A 23354-nucleotide genomic window follows, 5' to 3' on the forward strand; every position below is an offset into this window, starting at 1 on the left:
TTTGTCTTTTTTTTTTTTCTCAGATTCTGCACAAAATAATAATTCTTACCAGGCTTACAATGTCTTACAAAACAGCAATGTTCTGCAAAGAGCCTTTTTCCCGTTTGCTTTCTTGCTGCACAAAATACGGCAGTGCTGATGCGTGGTTTCCTCACCCTCCCTCTGGGAGGTGTGAACCAAGGAAAGGGAACGGTAGAGACAGGAGAAAGAGGAGGCGGAGAACACAGAATGCAGTAAACTTCAATAAGCACAATGCCCTCATCTTCTTGTTCTGGAGATCACAGTTTCCAGTTTTTGTCAAAGAAATGAAGAATTGGTATTCAATACCCCTGATATTTTGAATAGTATGCCTAATAACCTAATTAGATGAAGGGGTTTTCATGCAGTGGTTAGAGCAGGATCTTCACACACACACACACACTCATTAAATCTGCTGATTTTGTTTGATCAATCAAAGCAAACCCATTCATAGGTTGTGATGCAAGCAGACAAACTGTGCCTCAAGGGATATTTTATGATATAGCTAAAAGATAAACATCAGACCCCCTGAGTCTGTTGTTCTTTGCAGAGAGTAGAAAGAATGCATCCTAGAATTAAATAAGTGAATATATTTATCATAAAATATCTTTGCTCAGTCTTCGTCAGAATGGCAGCGCTGCTGAGAATCCTACTGGCACACAGTCCTACCCCGGGGCTTGGGGATTACATGTGCTGCGTACACGTTAAAGCCTCTAAACCCTCGCCTCCGCAGAGCTGATCTGACTGCACAATCACCCCCCTCACTCTCAGCTCCACTCCATCGGACATGAGGCCTCCGTTCTCCCAGGATGCTCGCTGCTTACTTCCAGATCAGCAGAGCTCCGCAGTGCCCGCGAAGGTCGGACCATAAGTAAATTTGTCAGCTTGCCTCTGTGTTCACTGGATCACCTGGGAGTTGACCCTCTAGCTCACCATCAGTTCATGGAGTTGGACATTCTAACCGGGAGTGAGGATTTTTCAGGATGAACGCATCTATTTTTACATATCACTTTATTTTTAGAAGAAAAACAGGTCAAAAGAACAGTTTGAGTTATTGTTTTGCGCATTGCACTTGAACTCCCATTCACTAAGACTGGCACACGTAGCACAAGCACACAAGTCTGCATAAAACCACACACACACAAACACAAACACACAAACATCATCACACAACACATCTACAATTTCAAGGGGTGAATCGACGGCATAGAGGCAAGGAATACAGTGCAGGGCAGAGCAGAGCATATTCAATTAGCCCCTGGCAGTTCTTCCCCCTTACCTATCATCATTGCATCACATTTCAATATTGCACAGAGGTGTGCCGCCAACGCACTGCTGACACATCAAAGGGCTGCGGCAAATCCACACTCCTCCTTGGAGCCTCACAGCTATGTCACAGCTGTTCTGGGGTAGGCCAGGCAGGCACAGGGAGAGGCCAGGCATGACTAATGACCTTAGCAGACATATTAAAAAATGGATTCTCTATTTCCCACTTCGATGAGTTAAGTTATCAGGCCAGCCTGCGGGTAGAGCTGGATGGTTTCCTGGTCCAGCATGGCATGGTGAAGTCAGAGGGTTAAAGGAGAAAGATGAGCTGGATCAGGAAATGTGTATGACAGGGTAGATGCGATGAATTAATTTTTAAGTGTAGCACTTTTTCCATATCACTTTTATTTATGCCTACAGTAAGTTTTCTGATAAAGCTAACTTAACCATGCCCAGGACAGGGCAGGGCTGGTGCACTGCAAGTAGTGCATCCATTCTGAGTCATATCCTCAGTTTGTATAATAAATGGGTGCAAGGGCGTAAGTCCAAGACCAAGAAATAAATAATGACATCCCCCTCAGTCTGTCTTCCATCCCTCTCCGGGCTGGTGTAGAGGCGATAGGGGCGGTAGTGGTTCACTGAGATCTGGATATAGTCTAGATAGAGATATATTTGCAGAAGCGGCATTAACAGCGAGTTAAAGTTAAAACAGTGTGCTCATTTTTTGCCGCTGGGTTTGCCTCCTTACCTCTGCACTGTCTCTTCCCCTCTCCTTTCGCCTTAAATCAAATGAGTTAAGGCTCTAAATTGAATTCCATCTCCATGTATTTCTTCCAGAGGGCTCGCTAATTAAGACTTTAATTATGGCTGGGAGCAAAACAGAGGCAACAAAACCTCCTCATGTTTAAAACATGATCACCATATTTCTCTTTCCCCCTCTGCTTCCTTCTCTGCAAGTGTGTTTTCTGAAAGTTTTGAGGTGAACGGAAGGTAAGACATACTGTACACTAAGATGGTAATCAGAAAGGACTATACCAGAAATCCTCAAGAGTGAGCATACAATGCATGCATGATCAAAGAGAGTCACAAGGTTGGACCGTAGAAAAGATATTCAACGCTGGATGATGTTATTATAACTATACGCCTGTTTGCTTAGAGTAAGAACTTTCAGTGCCAAATCCCTCAAAATAAAATTAATATTTGATGATTATAGCAATTGGAAAAAAAGAACGGCTTAATTAGCGTCCTGTGTTGTACATTTTTTACTTCCACTCTCTGGGAGCACTGCTCAGTGTGATATTCTACAATAATGACAGTGCTTCTCTTTTGGGGCTTCACACAAGGGCTGCCTGGAGGATCGTTGCCCTGCCTGGGGGCTCTCTACTAGGCCTGTCCTGTTCACATACTGCACCTTTTCTCCCTCTCTTCATTACGCAGACCCTCTCATCTTGTCTCTGTGGGCCAACCCTCCAGCAGCTTCTGTATTTGTCACAAAGCCGATGTTTCAGAGAACCATGACCTCGAGTGTGGTTGCTGGGGAATGGGAGCTTGGCGCCAGTTGTGATTGGAAACCTGCAGAGCAGCAAGGGCATGGTCAAGGTGAGTAATACTAGCTCCTCTCAGGTCTTAAGGTCAGCTAATCTCCCATGGCAATCAGGAAGGCAATAGAACGAGTGAGACGTGCCTGAGTGGGGCTGTCCAGGCCCTGACATCGCAGTGATGGGGCCCGACTGGGACCCGATTTTCAGGAAAGGTAATTAATGTCTCCTCTCCAACTATCCCACACACACTTGTTATGGGATAATTGGTAGGTGTACAGAATGGCATCAAATGTGGCTCCAGAAATCTACTGATAAGAAAGGTAAAAAAAATAAGCAGATGCATGTACTTATGGCTGTAGCATGTGTGGTTAAACTTGACCCTACACTAGGTATAGAAATTGTATTTTGCATTCAAACGAATAGTGCTCTCTAGCTCCTTGCTTTTTCAAATGAGCCGTTATGTACCAAAAAGCTATAGACTACATGTCTTCCAATTTTAGCTTTTTTGGCGACGAGGATTCCTTCTCCTGTGGCTCGGCATAAATATGATCCTCCATTATGAACTAAAGTGCAGTGCAGGCTTTCAAATTTGCCGGGGCTGTGACAAGCGCCTCTCACTGATCTCCTTCTCCGTTTCAGCTGGTTTCAGTCACGTGACGCTGGCTCTGAACGAAAACGCGTTGTGGATTAGCTAGACAGGTAGGCTAGTGCTTTCTGTCCCTCTCAGTGATTAGAGTTTTTCAAAATGGCGGAATGACATGGAAGCCTCCTTGGACTTGCCCGTCCAATGTAAATACAGATAAGAAATTCTTCGCTTACGAGGATAAGTCAGATCATTGGCAGAGGTAATTTTACACCAATGAGGCCCTATTTATGAATGAAGACATTGATTTTAGCTAATAAAATACTTAAAACACTACACAGTGTACCTTTTTAATTTGTGTTAAAATAGCTAATAGATCATTTTATTGTGACCACTGCTGAGGCTGTAAAACTGTGTATTTTAACAACTGATTTTTTTCTACCGTTTTCTACCACTGTGTTTACAAGAAAGCACATGCACGCCATGTTCGCAGAACGACGTGACGCACATTTCTGCCAGCTGTGGAGGGTGTTAACAGTTGGTGGCAGTAATGTGCTCTAAAAGTAGCAATACAGCAATAAAAGAGAAGAAGACCGCAAGCCAATGTAAACAGCGCAGGGCTTAGCGCTTTCGAAAACAAAGGCTTTGCTTTATGAGGTAGGAAATGCATTCACGCAATGCATTTTTGTGAAAAACATGAACAAAACCATGGCTGTTTATAATTAAAACTCCACATGCTGCTTTCAAAATCGCGCTCTCGCTCTCTCTCTCTCTCTCTCTGACTGACACTCACTCACTTACTCACTCACAGACTGTGCCGCCTCACACCTTGCAGGTCACCTGTTATTACGGTCCATTGTTATGTTTCCACAGCCACAAGTGAAATGATTTCCCAGTGGCCTGTTGTATATAACTTTGCTTAAATTGGAGAGGGGAAGAAAGAGACAGGAAAGATATGGGGACGTGTTGTGGGCCAAGTAACCGTACAGCACATAGTTAGGCACGTCTCATGTTAGGCATCGTCGTCTTTATGTGTCAAAGATCTTGTTTGTTTACAGTGAAACCGTGTTCATTTTCAATTCAAACTAAACAGTGTACCTTTTTCCAAACGACTGAGTCAGTTTGTAAGTTAATAGAGCAAAAACACAAGCTACAGGTGTAACTGCATTGAAGATACATTAATAATATGATCCCAAATCCAAAATGTACAGAGATCCTACTAGGTAGCTCAGATACTAATGAATTGCCATAGATATGTATATAGGGGAAGCAAAGGAGAAAAAGTAGTTATTGTGTGTGGTAAAGGATTATGTATTAGAGAAGAAAGAGTGCTGCACCAAATGTTGTTTGATATAGGAAGGAGAATTTTCAGTTATATATTTATATATAGATATTCTGTTATTAGGTGCAACTGTAATCCAGTGGAATCGATCAGACAGAATGTAGATGCATGTTAATGACTGAGTTAAAGAACTGTGAGAACAAAATATATTCCAAATACTGTATATTCAGTCACGTAGTCTTGTTCATAATACTAAATTTGTTTAAAGTGTAAACACATGCAATGTAATAGTCATTTAAAATCTATCACACAGTGCACCAAAAAGCCAAAAAGCAGTTTTCAACAATGCAGATAAATTGTGTGGTAACAACTTCATACTTACAGATCTGTTTTGCATCTCATATATATCTTAATTCCATCTGGAATTCCATTTATTAGTACTTGTCTGCATTACATACCTTTTATGATTAATTATAATCACAGCGAGCAGCCTGGGAACGGGAGGCTCAGATAAATTGCAGTAAGTACGAAAGACATGTCAAGAAATCATTTGATCTTGTATTACAAATAGAGCTCAATAGCAATATGATGGTGACTCAGACTCTGCTACTACAAACAGTGAAGTTGCTTGGAGTACATATTTAAGACAATTAAAGCAAAACTCTCTTACTCTCTTCATAAGCAAATTACTGCCACCTCTGTGGCCAAAGCATCGTCATCTGCATTCTCAAAGAGGCAAAAGGGAATGTGGTGTGACAAATCCCTCTCATGATATGATATACATGCTGTAATTCATTAAAGGATGCATTTGCTGAATAATATTCTAAATTCCATGATGAAGAAAATAATGAAGAGCACTCATCCCTTTCTCCTCGAATTACTGCACACGCACAGACTGTGGTTGTATAATTAAAATGTTCTGAAATCAGTAATTAATAGAAAGGTTAGCATGCACATAATTCCGTGATTTAATCTATTAAGCCTTGGATTTTAGAGTCAAATCACTCTGCCGTGAAACCACTTTGGATTTTAATTTGTCCTTTCACAAGCTGTTGTTAGCCTTTACATCTACCCTTATCCCTCACTTTGTCTATCTCACTTTGGTTAGGGTTTTAATGAAGATTTTGAGGCTGGAGCTGATGATGAGTCTATTTCCCTGGACTTGATTCAGCTGTTTCTCCATCTGGCGTTTGAGCACCTGGGGTAAGCCTTCCTCTACAAACCCTCCCTATGTAAACCGATTTTCCATTTTTGTACTCTTTGTTTTTCTTCCGTCTTCTTCAGCTACTCCGCTATCCTCCTGTGGGACTTTCCACCAAAACTGAAAACATTAACATATTAAAAAATAAAACAATAAAAACCAGAGCTTACTGGTGAAAATCAGAACACAAATCTTGCATTCAGGAAGGTCTGAATCACACAATATCTCAAAACCTAATGTATCAACATTACAATTGCATTTTCAAAAGTACTCTAAAGGTCTATTAAACTTCAACTTTTGATTTTCCCAACATGAATGTGAGCACTGAGCGCTGTTTCGGCGACTGAAATTTGAACTTGCAAAGTGAACAGCCTGACAGGCCAGATTTGATAACAGAGTGTAGCACAGAGCTCCTCAGCTCTAATGAACACTACAGATGTGTCAAGCAGGGAGAGGAGGGGTATGCCAACAGCAATGTAAACAGCAGCCAATTACCTGCCTGGATGACGATTCTTTACTCTTGCTTAGTGCATGCACGTGAAGAGGCCAGCGCATCTGCTGCCAGGCCGAGCAGCAGTGTTTACACACACCAATATCAACCACGGAGCTGCCATTAGACACACACTGCATCTCAAGCACGTCTTCTTCTTTCAGTTTGTATAATTCAGTTGGCTTTGGGACATGTATAAATATGATCCATATTGTTTTAACATAGCATGTCATGTATATTTATTGATATACTTCAGAATGGTACATGTGAGATCATGGAAGTAATGCATGAAATGCTATGAGAACAACATATTCTGTAAGAGTGATGGTGATTTATTGTGCTTTTAAATCAAATTAGACATGAGCATGGTCCACGGATGCAAATACAAACCTAAAACGAGAATTCAGTGACTAAAAGTATGACAAGCAGACATGTAGTGGGTAGTTGCATTATATGTTTAAGTTTTGACCAACGTTGCATCAGTTTGTCATTTTGTTTTTGTTCTTACAGCTCAGAAATGTTTGTTCACTCTGGCATTAAAATTGTTCTCATGGCATTATTATCAAGCAAGACAGGTGAGAGAGAGAGAGAGAGAGAGAGAGAGAGACACACTGACTTGCAATCTGGATGTCTCCTGATCTCAGCCTCAGGCAAGATTGGCCAGTGTGAAGGGATGCTTATTCCCTCCAAATTCTGCAAACATCTGTTTTAATGTATTCACACCTTTTAGGAGAAGATTTCTCCTCTTAAACATACCCGGGAAAAGTCATCTCTTGTGCGCGAAGTCATGCTCTTAATAAGTCCGATTTTCCAAGCCCCATTTTTGTCATCCTCTAGCAATTTTTCCCTACTCAAGTCTTTGATGAAGTCATTTCTTGAGAAAGGAAAGGAAAATGATGTCCACTCACTGATGAGAAAAAAGCTAACGTTTAATGAATGAGGGAACCAGATGATAACTTGTTTAATGAGCTAATCAATTCTAAATTCGACTTTTTGATGCCGCTGCAGTGCAATACTTTCTGTTCAGAGGAAAGACAAAAGTCAGCCTCAGTCCCACAGCTAAAGTTGCATTATAATGTTAGATATGGGGCATCCATATACATCTTACCCTGAGGTGCTTCCCTTTATCTCTGTTTTTCCTCCCAAAATAGCTCCCTATATGTGAACATATGGAATGAATAAAACTGAATAAACATTAGATGTTGATCACATGAGATGAAGAAGCACACTTGAACAAATGCAAGCTGTTTGCACAGCGAGCCTGTTTTCCAGTCTGTCTGCATATAGTCATCTAGCTGATGCATTTAAAAGTGCTTGAAGGGCAGCATAGCTTTCATTTGGTGTGGTCGGACAGTAATGCATGGTGACAGGTCTTGACTGAAGGTAGCTCATTATACTGCACTATATATATATATATATATATATATATATATATATATAAAATCAATATTAGTGATGCCTGGCTTCCCACCAAAAGGGATACTGTACAATGGCAGTCTGCTCACTGTCACCTCTACAGTGAAATATGTTTAGAAAATAGAGAATTTGGCTATTTTTATTCAGAGATATTGCTGATGCACGCTCCTGAATTGAGTAAATAAGAACATCCTTATCAGAGTGGGCAGGGTGTTTGCAGGGATTCGGCTCTTTGAATTCAGCAAGCTGTAAAAGTGGCACCCCTTCCCGCGAGCAGAGGAGGAGCTAGTAAGGGCGCTGTTGAGAGATATACTGTGAGACAGCTACAATATCACTGACAGAAGGAACATGCCTCTCTGGAGTCCATAATCATATTTCACTGTGGAATATGGCGATTCTGATATGATGTAAGTCTGTTTTTCGCTTATAGGCAGAACACGGGCACCATTGTTTCAAGGCGGTCATACTTTATGATGCAGAAAGCATAAATCTCATTGCCTTTAAGTGTTATAATGCTGACACACAAGTCGACAGTGCCTTTGCTGTGTGTGAAGCGCAACTCACCCTGAAGTGGCCCGACTTTATTCTGCCTGGACAAAAGCCAGCGCCCATCAAGGCCTCCCAGGGGTTTAAATTAGTCACACCCATGTCTCTCTGTGGCCTCTGAAGCCCCTTCAGTTCTACTGCATAGGGTTACACCATGTCTCTAGTGGCAGGGCTTACTTAAAGCCCAACCCACATACTGTACCAAGACGTGAGCTATCTTTGAAAATAACCTTGAGAAAGTAGGGCTGGAGGGGAGGGTTTTGGTACACTTGATTTGTCTCCTCTATAATAAGACTACATGATTTGGCCTCTCCTGAGAGCCTGTCACAGAGCAGACGATGTTGAATGCTGCCCTGTAGAACTAATAGAAGACCAACAATGCATTTAATGGTTTGGCTTAATGTGGTGAAGTTATGTAATCTCTGTGTTACACAAAAATAAAAAAATGTGTGGGTGACAATGAAATAGTACATAACCAAGCACCTTATTAACCAGATAAATATGGCATAGCTTTATGTTATACAAAGTTTAAACTGTGCCTCAGAGGAGGAGGAATGTTTTCAAGAGAGGCTCTTAATAGGCCTACAGGGGAGTTTTTGTATATGGGTAGGTCACTGCTCAATGTCCTAGCTGCCTTATAAAGCCAGGAAGGAAACTAATTATCTGTTATTGTGTGTGTGTGTGTGTGTGTGTGTGTGTGTGTGTGTGTGTGTGTGTGTGTGTGTGTGTGTGTGTGTGTGTGTGTGTGTGTGTGTGTGTGTGTGTGTGTGTGCACTATGTTAGATAGTTGAATGTGTGTCCATATACGATACATACTCATCTCTATGACTACTAATGCCCCTACAACACCCCTCTATACACACTTTCTTCTGTCTATCAGTGCTGACCTGTGGCCACAACAACTGTCTTCTCTGAGACGACTGCCATGAAATATTCACTATACCATGAGTCATGTTCAGACTGCACGGAGAGCTGTTCTTGACTATCCTGTTCCCAGATCAGACCTGGCTAAAAGGAGTCGCTGTTCACTTTGATCCTCTGCTGGGTCTCCTGACTAAAAGCTGTCTCTCCACAGCCAAGCTGCTTCTGTATATGCTTCCTTGGTTCTTTCTATCTTACTTCAGCATTTTCTAGTTCCTACCTTGCCTTAGATAACTCCTGATTGGAAGAATGAAAGAAAGGATACTGTAGACAAAGAAAAAGATGGAAGGCAGAGTAACAGCTTCAAGCACCTTTTACTTTCACCGAAGCAACAGTGTATTAGCCCTAATATCTTGTTTTTATACAACTCGTTGCTGCGAAGATTTGCTAAAGAGGTGCCTAAGGAGCTGTCGATGATTAGTGGCGGAGTACGTACAGTATGTGAGAGGCGTGATGTTGGTTCAGGGTCTTGGTTGTAACAAGACCATAAATTACCAGAAACAAAGAATATCATCCCCCTCAGCAGCGGTGATTAATCTTACTTTGGGCTTTTAACTCTGGAGCTGGGTAGCAGCATGTTCCTAAGTCAGGCGGTATTTGCCTGGCCATTTATTCATTAGAGAGCCCTAAAGAGAACATCCGCGGACACCTCAATTTGTGCTGAAAAGAAATAGTCTCTCATGTTTTCCTGCTCATAAAATCCCGAACCAAATGGCACTTGAGTTGTATCACACATTTGACATTCACAGTGGAACCATTGTATAGACAAACACAAGCTGTTTGTGATTGACAATGCAGTTTGATTTTCTATTTAGTAGTAGACCATATGTGTCACTGATTCTCATATGTCCTTAATACTTACTGCACACACCAGAGCGACAGTTCATTTACCATTAAAAGGCGTTTGCTCTACATGCAGAGAAAACAAAGTGCACTCTCTTTGTACTCAGTCACTACAACTGCATAATTGGGCTTTACACATCTGCTCTTTTACTCATTATGTCCAAACTATGTCATCATTTCTCAGACAAAAGTGTTATTAAAGGTGTAGATCCACAAGGCTTTCCTCAAAACCAGATGCCAACTGTCAAAGAAGCCAGGCTTTGATTTTGTACTACCTCAAATCAATGTGGTCGTTAGTCTGTATGGTCTGTGTAGAGTATGAGTAGGCCACAGTGCGTCCATCCTAACTAAAAGTTTTCAGTGTGTACTTTTAAAACAATGTGAGCAGAAAGTCCTCCAAGGACAAACGGGGCCACCCGGAGGCACAAACTACATTTGTTGTCCAAAATAGTAGAAAAATGAGATCCATTAAGGCTAGAGTCAAGTGTCCTGTGTCTGATGACAGAACATGCCCTCTGTCTCGTCAGTCCCCATTGGTGAACTGGTTAAGGTCCTCAAGCTGATCAATAGAGGTACAGCGTCTGAGGATTAGCAGCTGTGTGAGTTAGTACACTTTCTCACTTGGCACCACTAATCTGTTGGCCTGTTATTTCTGCAGTTGTTGAGTGCCATGAAACTGACATTTCTTTTGTAGAAAGTACCCGTATTTTCTATTTTTCAACCTAGATTGTTAGGGAAGAGAAAAAACTTGTTTCTCTAGAAATGACAAGAACTGTTCAGCTGCCTCCAAAGGCAAAACTTTTAAAGAACATTGTGTCCTTGCTTCTTCTTTTTTTACCCACTCGTCCTGTTCTTTACTTGTGATTGAGTGAATAAGTGGCTGATATTGACTTTGGAACAAAAATGTCAATAAAGGCAGGAAGACAATGCTTTGCATATTTAGGACACGCAAAAAACACTCTAGATATGAGAGCAGTGGCTGACTATTGAACCTGGCACTCACCTCACCAGAGAATTGAGATGTTAGTCCAGACCTCCCAATCAATGATTGACACACACACCAAGAATTCTCAGCAGGGACTTTGCCCTGCTTCACAAAAAGGACCAAGCAAGGACATCTTGTGCTATATTCTATGAACAGAAACTAAAGATACCACAGGCATTTTAAAGCACATTAATGATTAAAAAGCAAAAATGCTCCTTTGTCATTTGAGGGACAAGTTAAAACCCTTTCCCAATTTGAGAGGACATTTACAACTCTACAGTGGCAATGAGTTTGACTTGGTATTTTTAAACCAATCTCAAACTTGTTTGAGTTCTTTAATAGCACATAATTATGTTAGTGCCCTTATATTTGAATTGCCTTAATGAGTGTAATTTGGAGCGGCCCTCCTAGCTTCAAGAGGCTGCAGTGTTGTTCTTCCGACACCTGCAGCCCTTGGGAGAAACAGGAAACCCTTTTAAGAAAAAGTCTACTAAAAGAACCAATTAACCAGTCTGACAAGTTCCCAAAGTAATCGCCACTGAAAGAAGATTGGGTAGCACTTAAGGCCAATCAAAGAGACAGGCATTTAGAAATTAAAAAGACCATTACATTTTAGCCTTTATCATGGCCACTCACGGCCATTGCAGAGTGGATAGGAGAGATGTGGACAGCTGTATAAATCCATTTTCCACACCTATTGTGTTCTGTTACCTGACACTCTCCCATTTCACGTTTTACTGTGTTTCAAATATCAGTATCTGTGAGATGTTTTGAAGATATTCAGGCAATACTTTTAATTTTCTCACTATTTTTTTGTCTTGAATATTTTACATAAAGTACATATTCAATTCATATTTTATTTATGTATAAAACAACACAACAACATTTCCCTTAGGGATACAAAGGATGTATGACGATAGATCTGGCAATGGAAGACTGAACTGGATGGGAAGCTTGGCAGTAGGTAGGAGCAGAGATGTACAGTAGTAGGACATAGCAGCACTTACAGTTCCCCATCAATTGAGTGGCATTAGTTTTTTTGGATTTGTAGCATTGACATTCTAGAAATGTAATTTGTATTGATTTTATGAAATACAGCGCAAGTAAAGTGGGAGTGGTCGCACAGAGAAACAACTATTACGGAGTGATCAGTATAGAAGAAAGATGTAAGATGTGAAAAAGTCACGTCAATTCATTTCCTCAAATATGTTTTTGTTCTCTAGAAAATGCATCGCAAATTGCATGTTTTTGAAGGAGCATTAAAAACATTCTCATGATATCAAGTACCAAAACAAATGCTTCTCTTGACTTGCATGAAGTCTCAGCGGAGTATCACAGTTGCTGTGATCAAGGTCAGCTCTCATCCTCCAGACCTGATTTTCCTTGTTGGTATTCTAAGCACCTCAGAAACTGTTGGCAACAGTTTTTTACTTGGCAGATACCTCCCCGACCTGATGGGCACATAGAAGAGACGCACTCTGAATAGTCGATTCTTCCAACCTGTGGTCAGCATTCCACATGCGTCCCTTGGAGCTAAATGCTCTTCCTCTGCTCTCCTTTTAAGCCTGACAGGAAGGATGTGATATTGCACCTGGCCTCTTTCATTGCTCCCTCCCCCTCGCTTCTGCCTCGTCGTGGAACTGCTCTACCAATCCACACTAATTGTTCATGCCTTCTCTCCCTCTTATTCCGCTCTGACACCTCCTCCCCGTAGAGCTCCAGTGCTCACGCCTTGAGAAAAGAGGACAACTCGTTATTCAAACTGTTAAACAGATGAGCTCATAAGCAAGAACAGCTCTGCACGCCGAGGTACAGAAACTGTGCAACCCACTATAAATCCGTTTTGATCTGGGCCGTTTCAGCGCAGCAGACCCTTCTGATGCAGGAATGATAAACATAACATCCTCCGGCTCACCCTCGATAAGTCTGTGTTGTTTAATGAAGCCCAATCAGCGGGAACAGCTTGGCAGTAGATCTCAATCAAACCTCATCTTCTTATCTAATGACTCCCTGTGGGACTTCCAGGTCCTGGCCTGATGCACCTCGGAGTCCAGCTCCATGTCCGGCTTTTCTAATAAGCATCCTGGCATAATAAGCATCCACTAAATCAGGCTAACACAAGTAATATTGCAATATAAGTTCTAGTATATGTTTAATTCTTCAAGGACGATTTAGAAGTTGTCTACACAGCTGCAGGCTTTGTTCATTTCAGTTTGTCATCAAAAAGTGTTATTTGCACTTACATCACAGTACAGTGGGCTGTTTCTTTTTTAATGGCAGTGTAGTGTAAGTAATGTGTTTTGTGCATTAATACATATGGTTTGGGTACAATCTTTTATTAGCAAAATAAGACAGAGATACCATGTTGCAATATTTGAGTAAAAGGTCTATGAATTATTACACAGTGGCTTGTGGTTACTTGAATGAAGTGTACCTGTGCACTCAATAATGGTGTGTTGTAATGAGTGCTGAGTTTCTCTGCGACAGAACTTTTAATAAATACAACTCAAATAAAAATATAGTCCAAACAATATTTCAAATGCAATATACAGTAGTTCAGTCAAAATGTTAAAAACATGTTAAAACATGCGCAGGCAAGAATACAACACAACTTAGACGTTTGTGTCTGTGGCTATAAATAATTATTTGAGTTATGTTTAGTTATTCTTTGCACAAATGTCAGAGTATATGTATTTTATTTTGTGTGCCAGTGCCACTTGAGCACAAGCGTTATTCAAGAAGTGTATGATTCTTCCTAGCACCTTTGTGGTAATAGAAGGAAGCTTGTAAATGTAATTCTCAACTGATTTGGGTCCAGCTAGCTTGTATACCACAGATGTACAATTAAATCAGGGTTTAGTTTACAATATGTATCATACCTGATTCCTACCTTTCCCCGAACCAGAATCGGATCAATCAATCAATCAATTTATTTATATATAGCACGCTTAAAAACAACCATGGTTGACCAAGGTGCTTCACAGGTTAAAACAACAACAACAAATTACTGCTCATACATTTTATACAACAATAAAACATGTGTAATATACAGTATACGAGGTATAGTGAAATTAAAATAAACTTAAAATTACCAGGAAATAACAAACCTAACTCGAAGGAAAAGCCAAAGAAAAGTAATGAGTTTTTAACAATGATTTAAAGCATTCCAGAGTTTGGCAGGTTCTGATATGGACTGGCAAGTTGTTCCACAAGTTAGGGGCAGCTACACTGAAGGCTCGATCACCTCTGGTTTTTAGTCTGCTTCTCGGTACATCTAAGAGGAGGAGATTAGCGGATCTTAGCACTCTAGCCGGGATATGAGCGTGCAGAAGCTCTGTTAAATATAATGGAGCCAGGCCATTTAAGCATTTAAAAGTCAGTAGTAAAATTTTAAAATCGATCCTATAATGAACAGGGAGCCAGTGGAGGTGACGCAACACAGGTGTGATATGGTCCCTCTTCCTCTTTCCTGTCAAGAGACGTGCAGCCGCATTTTGGACTAACTGCAAACGCTGAAGCGATGACTTATCTAAGCCCACGTACAACGAGTTACAGTAGTCAAGGCGAGAGGTTATAAGGGCATTTATCACCCTTTCCAGATCTTTAGGATGGAGATATGCCTTTACCTTGGCTATAGTTCTCAACCAGAATCGGATGAATGCATAGAATCGGCAGAAAGATAATTAATTCAACACAGCAAAAAATACATATTTGTATTAATTGTCCGTGATCCTGTCACATACAAGAGTGATTAGGGATTCATTATAACATGGCCTGTCAGTGCTCAGCCTGTGTACATGTGTGCAGTGGATCAATGGTGATGCTCCAGCATGGAGCCTGGCCTTGTCGTGTGGCACGTGGGAGTGCATGGAAGGAGCGGGCAGATTAAAGCAGCTTTGTCTGTGTGTAAGTGGATTATCAGCAGGTAGAGTGCTCCCTGTGTTTTTGCAGCGATTGTGTTAGTGCACTTCCTGCCTGGCCGCAGAGAGGACCATCTGCCATTTAGCTCTGATGGATGGCCCCAAAGCAGACGTCAGTCTCCTCTACGCAGAACACCTGCTGAATCCTGATCAGACTGTTGGCTCATATTAGTGAAGCCCATCAGTTTGTCACGATAGCAGTCGCGTCTTGCTGCTGAGGTTCAAACAGGAATAACCGCGCGCACACACACACACACACACACACACACACACACACACACACACACACACACACACACACACACACACACACACACACACACACACACACACACACACACACACACACACACACACACACACACACACACGATGTGGCTTTCTTCCAATACATACTACTCTAGGTAGACTTATAAACAAGCCTCATTATGGGCTGCATTATGTCCATTGCTCATTATTGGTGAACAGACTGTAATATTTTGACTGGCATCAAATGGACATAGCTGTGCCAATTCCTAACAGGATTGTGTGTCTTGAAGCATAAGCTCACCCATTGACAAAGTACAGTATGTCTACTTCTTGCACACGAGATAAAAGACAAACAGAAGGACAGACAAGAAAAGAAAACCAGATGGAAGAAGAGGATAATTAATATAAGATGCAGTATATCGAGAAAAACATCACTATAAAGAGGAAATATCCGATTGATCAAAGTCATACAGTAACCCCATGGATCAGACCAGTGGATCATTCAGACATTAGATGATAGAAACTTTAGAAGAGGAAGAGATAACGGCCTTTCATGTGACAAGTTTGGAGAAATAAATCAAAAGACAGAAGTTATCCATACATAGTAATAGAGAAGAGAAAATCATTGTGCAAAGAAAGCTGAATTTTTAGATGCCAAAAAATACTTTAGCTTGTCAAGTGACCATCAACACCTGCAAGACGTGCAAAATAGAAACCGATCATTTACAAACGGAAATTTCACACAGTAAGAGTTTTACATTTTACATTGGGTACATTTGAATATTCAAATGCAAGATGTGATAGTAGCTACCACTTGAAAGCTTATTTAAGGTCCAAAAATGTTTGGACGTTTTGGTTTGTAATTGCATGAATCTATACATTCCACCAGTAGCAGTGCAGATTTTTGATATGGCATATAATATACACAAAATGTGTCTGTCTTCTGGCACTGTGTTGAAGATTCTGTCATATAGCTACATGTAACAGTGAATCATTGTAAGCTCTCAGGCTGCTTCTGAATCAGTGTCACCAAAACACACCGGTGTATCTTTTATTATTACCTATTCTACCATTGTCACATTGATTACCACCTCCCAGTTTACCTTATATATAGGGCATTACTGATTTAGCTAGGTCTTTGTGTATTGTTTATTTTTTCTCTCATCCCCAAAAGGCAAAAAGCTTTTTCCACCATTAAGACATGTATACACTTAACAGCAACTGTATGTGTGGTGAATCCGTGTCAGTCACAGAACAGAAAAGGGGTTTGTTGCATTGTGAGGGCTATTGACCCTCTCAGTGTGGCAGACATGCTCTCAGCCAGTTTTAAAGCCCTGATAGCCACCAAAAGGCAGCAAGAAGAAAGACCCTGTCTCCTCCTGACAGCCATCTCCTACCACTCGTCACTTTATCTCACCAAGTCTGTCAAAAAATAAATTGAATACAGCAAACGGGGAAAACAGAAGCAGTGTCCTTTGTGACGCAAGTGACATTGGCTGACAATCTTGTTTTGCCACGAATGCTTCCATAATTTCATGCATGTGCTTTTTTAGATTGATTTCAGTTTTAATGCACAGCTCTGGTGTGTTGGTATTATGCTGTTGCCTTTGGGATTATGAAAAATGAAATTCCATCATGTTGGTGTGATACCCATTACAAATGTAATTGAAATCTTAATTTGCAGAGCAGTACAACTTTATTTAAAAGGAAAAACAGATTTTGGATGATGATTTTTTTTTAAATAGTATTTCAATTTCTTTTAGTGTTGTTGTTGACTAAGTACTTTAAGAAGTCATCCTTTTATTTCTTAAACTATTGATTTTGAAATCAATTATTAATTTTATGATATTCTGGATTTAGTCCAATAAAAAATTGAAACAAACCAGTATAAGCTGGTCTAATGGTCCTCTACTTGTAACACTGGATCACAGATGTGGTACCTGAAATCAGACCCTGGAAGCAGAAGGTGTGGTTAGAAATGTCTGTAATTGGTCAAAAAGCAAGAATCAGCATTGAGAAAGCAGTCAGACCAGAGGCTTATGGCAAGCAAGCAGTTGTCAAAATATAATGGGTCATTTGAAACCAGTTCCAGGTGTTTAGTAGTGACGGCTTGTGGGCAGGTGTGGTATGGCAGGTCCACTAGGTCAGATTTAATAACGAATTTGCTAGATTGCTTTATAGTGGAGGAAATGAGATTCCTTGTAGTTTATTCTGGCCATAGATCTTCAGTTAGACCAACCTGTGTGTCCTTAAGGCTGTTTTATGGTTTTATGGAGCTTTCTCCGTAGCCTACGTAAGTGGCCTGATGTTTATACTTGTGCGCTGGTGTGTGCGTCGAGCCGGTGGTGTGTGTGTGTGTGTGTGTGTGTGTGTGTGTGTGTGTGTGTGTGTGTGTGTGTGTGTGTGTGTGTGTGTGTGTGTGGGGAGTGGGTGATAGAGCGAGGGAGAAGTGAGAGAGTGACGGCGATTAGCTTAGGAGCGTGTACCGACTCTAGAGTCATAGTGAGAGAAACAAAGAGTCTCCCCTGTTCTTTCTGACCACGGTGGGAAATCTGTAGCAGGAAAAGTTAACCCTCTCCTTGATTTCATGTTGTTTATGGAGAAGGAGAACCAGGAAATGAGTCGGGGGAAATGCAGGCGGATTTGCCTGGCGCACGCCAGCGGGAGCTGTCCGGGATGCGGCAAAGTAATCTTGACCGGGTGGCGATGTTGCTGCGGCCTCTCGGGTGCATCTCCTCAAGTCTGGAGAGGATTGCTGCAGCCATGGAGCGTGGGCCTCCAAACGCACCACCTGCTCCTGTTGTGCCCCTTCCTCCTCCCCCCACTCCATCTCCGTCTACCCGCTCCACCAGGAGCGCATTGCATATTGCCACCCCTGGACCGACCAGATCCCGCTGGAGTGTCCAATCCCGCCATAGTTCAACATCACGTCTCCTTAATTCCTCTAATATTTCCTCATTTATGTCATCAACACATCCATGATTTATGGAAATGTTGTGTAAAACACAACAAGCCACAAAGAATGCTGTGATTTTTTGAGGACTGTACTGTACAGTGCCTCCTGGCCTATCCAAACACCTGAAGTGCATTTTCAGTAATATTTTTCCTTGTAATTATTTATGGTTTGCAAAAATGGGAACTGCTGCATCCGTGTAGATGAGAGAAGCAAAGTGTATGCGCGTTGTCCACACGCTACATTATGGCCAAGCATGCGCCCTTAAAATAGCATCTGAATAACGCGCCACTGACTTTAGACTAGCGCCACTGACTTTAGACTAGCGCCACTGACTTTAGACTAGCGCCACTGACTTTAGACTAGCGCCACTGACTTTAGACTAGCGCCACTGACTTTAGACTAGCGCCACTGACTTTAGACTAGCGCCACTGACTTTAGACTAGTGCCACTGACTTTAGACTAGTGCCACTGACTTTAGACTAGCGCCACTGACTTTAGACTAGTGCCACTGACTTTAGACTAGCGCCACTGACTTTAGACCAGGAAATGCCAGAAATCGACTTTAGCTTTCATAGCATCAGCTAGTGGGTTGCCATCATCCAGCATGTGTGAATTGAATGAAACTGTCCTGATGGGAGTGTGAACAGTAAACAATCATCAATCAAACTAAATAAGGCAGACAATGCAACTGCTTATGGCGTAATATTTAGAGGAGAGGGCACTTTAACATAATCAAAAACTCACTTGCATGTGTGTCCATGACTACACTACTACATGCATGCATGCCAAATTGCCAATAATTTCCAATCATTCCAATCTCTGGTCCCCTGGTTAAAAAGATTTGCAGTAATTGTATTCAAAATTCTATGCGTTGCACCTTTAATCTTAGTGTAGGCTATATTTCTTACCATGATCTATGCTGTGTGTTGTATGCTTTATGGTCCTCTAGATACTAGATAAAGTAATCAGTCCTGGAGGGGAGGACTCCCATCTCACCAATCTGATACAGATATCAAGCCCATGCCTGCATCTTGGAGTGTTACACCATGCCTGCCTCTCAATAATAACCACAAATCTTCACTATAGCCCTCCTGCTCACTGCCTCAGGCCACTTATATTCTATCAAAACACCAGCATGGACATCTCAGTCTTCCACCACCTGCAGTGCTATTTACTGCCCTTCCCATGAGCGCTGGGCCGCTGTTGTAACTAAAATACACACCCACTCACCTAACTGCCGACAGGTGGAATGGTTTTGCCTGCAGCACTGAACGCACTGTAGAGTGGCGAATGGAAAAACATTGTTTCACCTCAGTGCCTCACGATTCTGATTTCAAATCATCACAGATATATGTGCAACTTCTAAAGTCAGTATTTAATCTTTGAATGCTTGCTTAGCCCCAAGAGTTCTCGCTGAATGGTAAAAGTCACACCCAGCCTGCATCCGAAACCAAAGTGATCTGGTTGTCTGTCAACCCCTTCTTTCACTGTCTCTCTACAAGCTCATAGACACTAAGGCTACCGTTTTGCAGAAAATAATTTTTTTCCATAACTGCTGTGCTGTTCATTTTCTGGGCTGCAGGATTACAGGTTATATTCAGGCCTCCAGATATACACTGGCAGACCAGTGTCCCACTGACCCTCCAAAGCCTGCAATTTAGCAGGGTTATTTATGGAGCGAGGAGAACACATCCTCCCCGCCTGCTCCTCTGCTTTCATGATGCTGAACATCCGCAGAGGCCCTTCACACTTGTGTCTCAGTCCCTCCCCCTCCCCCCTCCCCCCTCCCTGCTTGGTGAGCATGGCGCTTTCTCTGTGAGTCACAATCCTATTACCCCTCTACGGCCTCATGGTGGGGCGATAAGAGCAGCCCGCCGCCCTGCAAGACGGGTAGCGCTTAGCCTCCTTTAGCTGCGGAAGGTGGCTTAACCATGGGAAGAATGCTCCACCGAGCTTTTGCTCTCATCATTTCAGTGGGAATTAGCTTTTGCAAAGAGGTGTGTATGTTTGTTAAAGATGAAATTGCCAGGGGAAAATAACACAAGAATATGACTGTCAAAACATCTGTAGCATAAGAGACATTGAAATAGACAAATGGATAAAAATAGGGCAGGAAATAGACTTGTGACATCTGTAGAGAAAAAGAAAAAATCAAAGCATTATCATTTTGAAAAAACCTGTTTGTAGTTTGGCTTGAAGCATGTCTGATACCATCTCTCTCCCAGGGGTCATCTGCTATACATTTCACTTTCGGGAACACTGCACACCTAATAGGAATACGGTGTTTTAAAAAAGACAACCTTAATTTGGCATCTGTACTTAACATTCACTCACATATGCATATGTGGACTTTGTACGCAGAAGCAGCACAAACAGCAAAACACACTCACAGGGACACAATCACCTCACATGCAATGTGATATTTATCTACATAATACTGTATGTTTATGCAAATAGCAACACTTTCTTTGCAGTAATTTGAAAAAATGCAGTTGACTACAGTATATCTCCACATGTAGGCTTCTTGCCTCTGTTGAGGCTCTGACACTGTTAGATATATTGAAAAGCAGACAGCCTATCTCATTTTCCTCTCACCACCTGAAAGGAAATTAATGTCACATCATTGAGATTGCCTCTTTTCATCCCATTTTGAAAATGCAATGAACTGCACTGGCCTTTGGTGGTTTTATGCAAAAATGCATTTGATATTTCAGGCCATATTATGCGCATGATGCAAGTTTAGTGTACACATTTCTTGCTGCTGTGCATCCAAGTTTCATGTAAGGCAGCCTGTGTCAGCTGACAGGGTGTTTCATTGTAACATGTGTAAAAGTGAGTGTGCTGACAGTGCTCTTAACCCTCTCATCAAAGCCCGAGCTTTCCTCTGAACCCCCTCCTCGCTCACGCCTTTATGTGAGCATCAATCCCTGTTCAGCCCTGTACACTGCGCCTAATTATGCCGAGGCCAGCATGAGAGGTAGAAGGAGCCTCCACTGTACGACTCTAACCCTGTCAAGAAGGAATAGGAAAAAAAAAGGGCAGATAATTAGGAATCTGGTCCGTTTTCCTTTTCCACTTTCGCTCCTTTCCATCTCCCCCTGCTTCATCTGCATGTTTCAGAAGGTTTCTCCAATTACTGAGGCAGTACCCCTAACCGTTTCTCCATCCGCCACCAAGGGGGAAAGTAGGAGTGTGTGTGTGTGTGTGTGTGTGTGTTCGTGTGAGGAGATGAGAAAATGGAAGGATTCTGAGAACATAGAGATTCTGACTTTGAATTAATGGTTTAAATTAACAGTTCTACGGGATAGAGTAAAATTGAAGATGAGGGATTTCTGCTGTATAAACATTTCAGTGACTGTAAGAGAGCTTACCTTTTTCCTTGTTCTTAGTGCTGGCCTGATGCACATAGACAAACATATGCTACAGTAGAGGGACCCCTCACATGCACTGTGCTCCTTAAAAAATGGTGGTGTGACGTCATCTAAAGCAGGACATGTTGTGAATCAGTAGCCTTGAGGGAACATGTCATACATTTCATGCAGGATTTGCACTTCTTTGCATGCGTCATTGGCTTCTGTACCTCATGGATTATCAGTCATCAGTGAGGACAGCAGCCTTTGAATGGCAAAGCAGTAACATTAATCTTATTGAAATATTGACTGATTAGAGACATCTGAGTTTGTAAGATCCACTGCAATATACACACATTGTAGATTACTACTACCCTCACACTCTATCTCATTTCTCAGTTTTGCAGAATCAGCTGCAGCAGAGGTGACAATATGATGGTGAAGGTGAAAATGACTGAAACCTGGCAGAGAGAGTGGACTGGTGTTTGGATTTACTGTCACCTTTTCACACTGATTGGAGTGGAGGTTAATGTTGTTCTGGGGGGAAAAAACATCATGAATACTAGCTCTACTAGTAAGCAGTACTGTCACTTCTGTATGAGGTAAGCAGTTTAAAATGGTTGACCACTGAATATTAATTTTTGAGCAGAATGAGAGAGTACAAATAGCACATTAACTGTAAATTGAGGCTTTTAAGAACATAGCTATTATAATAGATTTTCCATCAGGCCTAATTTCTTCATTATTCCCCAGCTTGTACGGCGAGCATGGAAGCTCCAGATGACTGTGGCCTCTGCACAGCTGCCACGTGAAACCCTTTCACTGTGCCGGAACAGAGAAAAGCAGTTTTAAAACAGCCAATTATTACACTCTAATAGTCCAGACTGCTTAAAATATCAGCTTTGATGGAAAAGGGCTCTTTGATGGAAAAGTTAGGTGTGCTTGTCTTAATAATAATAATGCATCCAGAGCAAGAATTATAGAGAAGATCATTTGTGACAGTACCTACAAGCATTATCTCCCATTTTCACCTGGAACGGCATTGAATGAAGGACTTTTTTTGCCCATGTCCGCTTTAGCTACTGTTGCTGGATCTGGAGTAATTTTTTCCCTGTTCAGTTGCCATTAGTTTCCCCCTAAAATAGCAGACGACAGCAAAAACCTCTGTAGCCAATCTCCTCTTTCCTAGTTGGTCAGTATCAGCCTCTTCCTCGCTCTGCCGCTCACTTTCAGCAGAGATTAGGATGTATGAATTCATTGGGCTGGCTGTGGCTGTAGTTGTATAAAATGAACACATGTGAGCTTTGCATCAAGCCACGTGTGCTACTCGTGCACGAATACACTGTCACTTTATGTTGACCCCATAATTCTCCGTTGTCCATGATTTATAACTGAGAATTGCTACAAAATCCCCTCCGCCACTCTGCTTTCACATACAGAAAGCAATGAGAGGCATGTCATAGCTTCTTATGAATAAAAATTGATAACATTATGGGGGTTTCATTTCAACCATGAAATGTTGCTGTCATTTCTACTTCTCGGAGCACAATGTATGCCACACCACAGAAATATCCCCCAGATCCCATGAGAGAAATGTCATTCTCCCACGGCCATAAGTCCTGCAACATCCCCAGAATATGCAATCAGCCAGGGGAGGTGGATGGAAACAAAATTGCTACAGGCAGACCTATTAAAAACATACTGCGGTCATGGGAGGAGTTAGTGTTGTAACAAGGTCATAGCGAGGGCCAACCTAATTTACTCGAGCCAGTAATGTTGCCTAGAAA

At 41.7% G+C, this 23354-nt stretch overlaps 1 long non-coding RNA gene across 1 annotated transcript in view; it reads left to right on the forward strand.

The window, feature by feature from the left end:
* The window catches only part of LOC120547852, a 43627-nt gene extending 20324 nt beyond the window's left edge, over positions 1-23303 (forward strand). Inside the window, exons 4-7 of the long non-coding RNA XR_005637110.1 lie at positions 2722-2883; positions 5799-5893; positions 21967-22169; positions 22321-23303. This is a non-coding gene — a long non-coding RNA (uncharacterized LOC120547852). The remainder of the gene's footprint in view (positions 1-2721; positions 2884-5798; positions 5894-21966; positions 22170-22320) is intronic.
* Positions 23304-23354: the final 51 nt, after the last annotated feature.

Source organism: Perca fluviatilis, chromosome 19 (assembly GCF_010015445.1).
Source record: "Perca fluviatilis chromosome 19, GENO_Pfluv_1.0, whole genome shotgun sequence".
Lineage (NCBI taxonomy): Eukaryota > Metazoa > Chordata > Actinopteri > Perciformes > Percidae > Perca > Perca fluviatilis.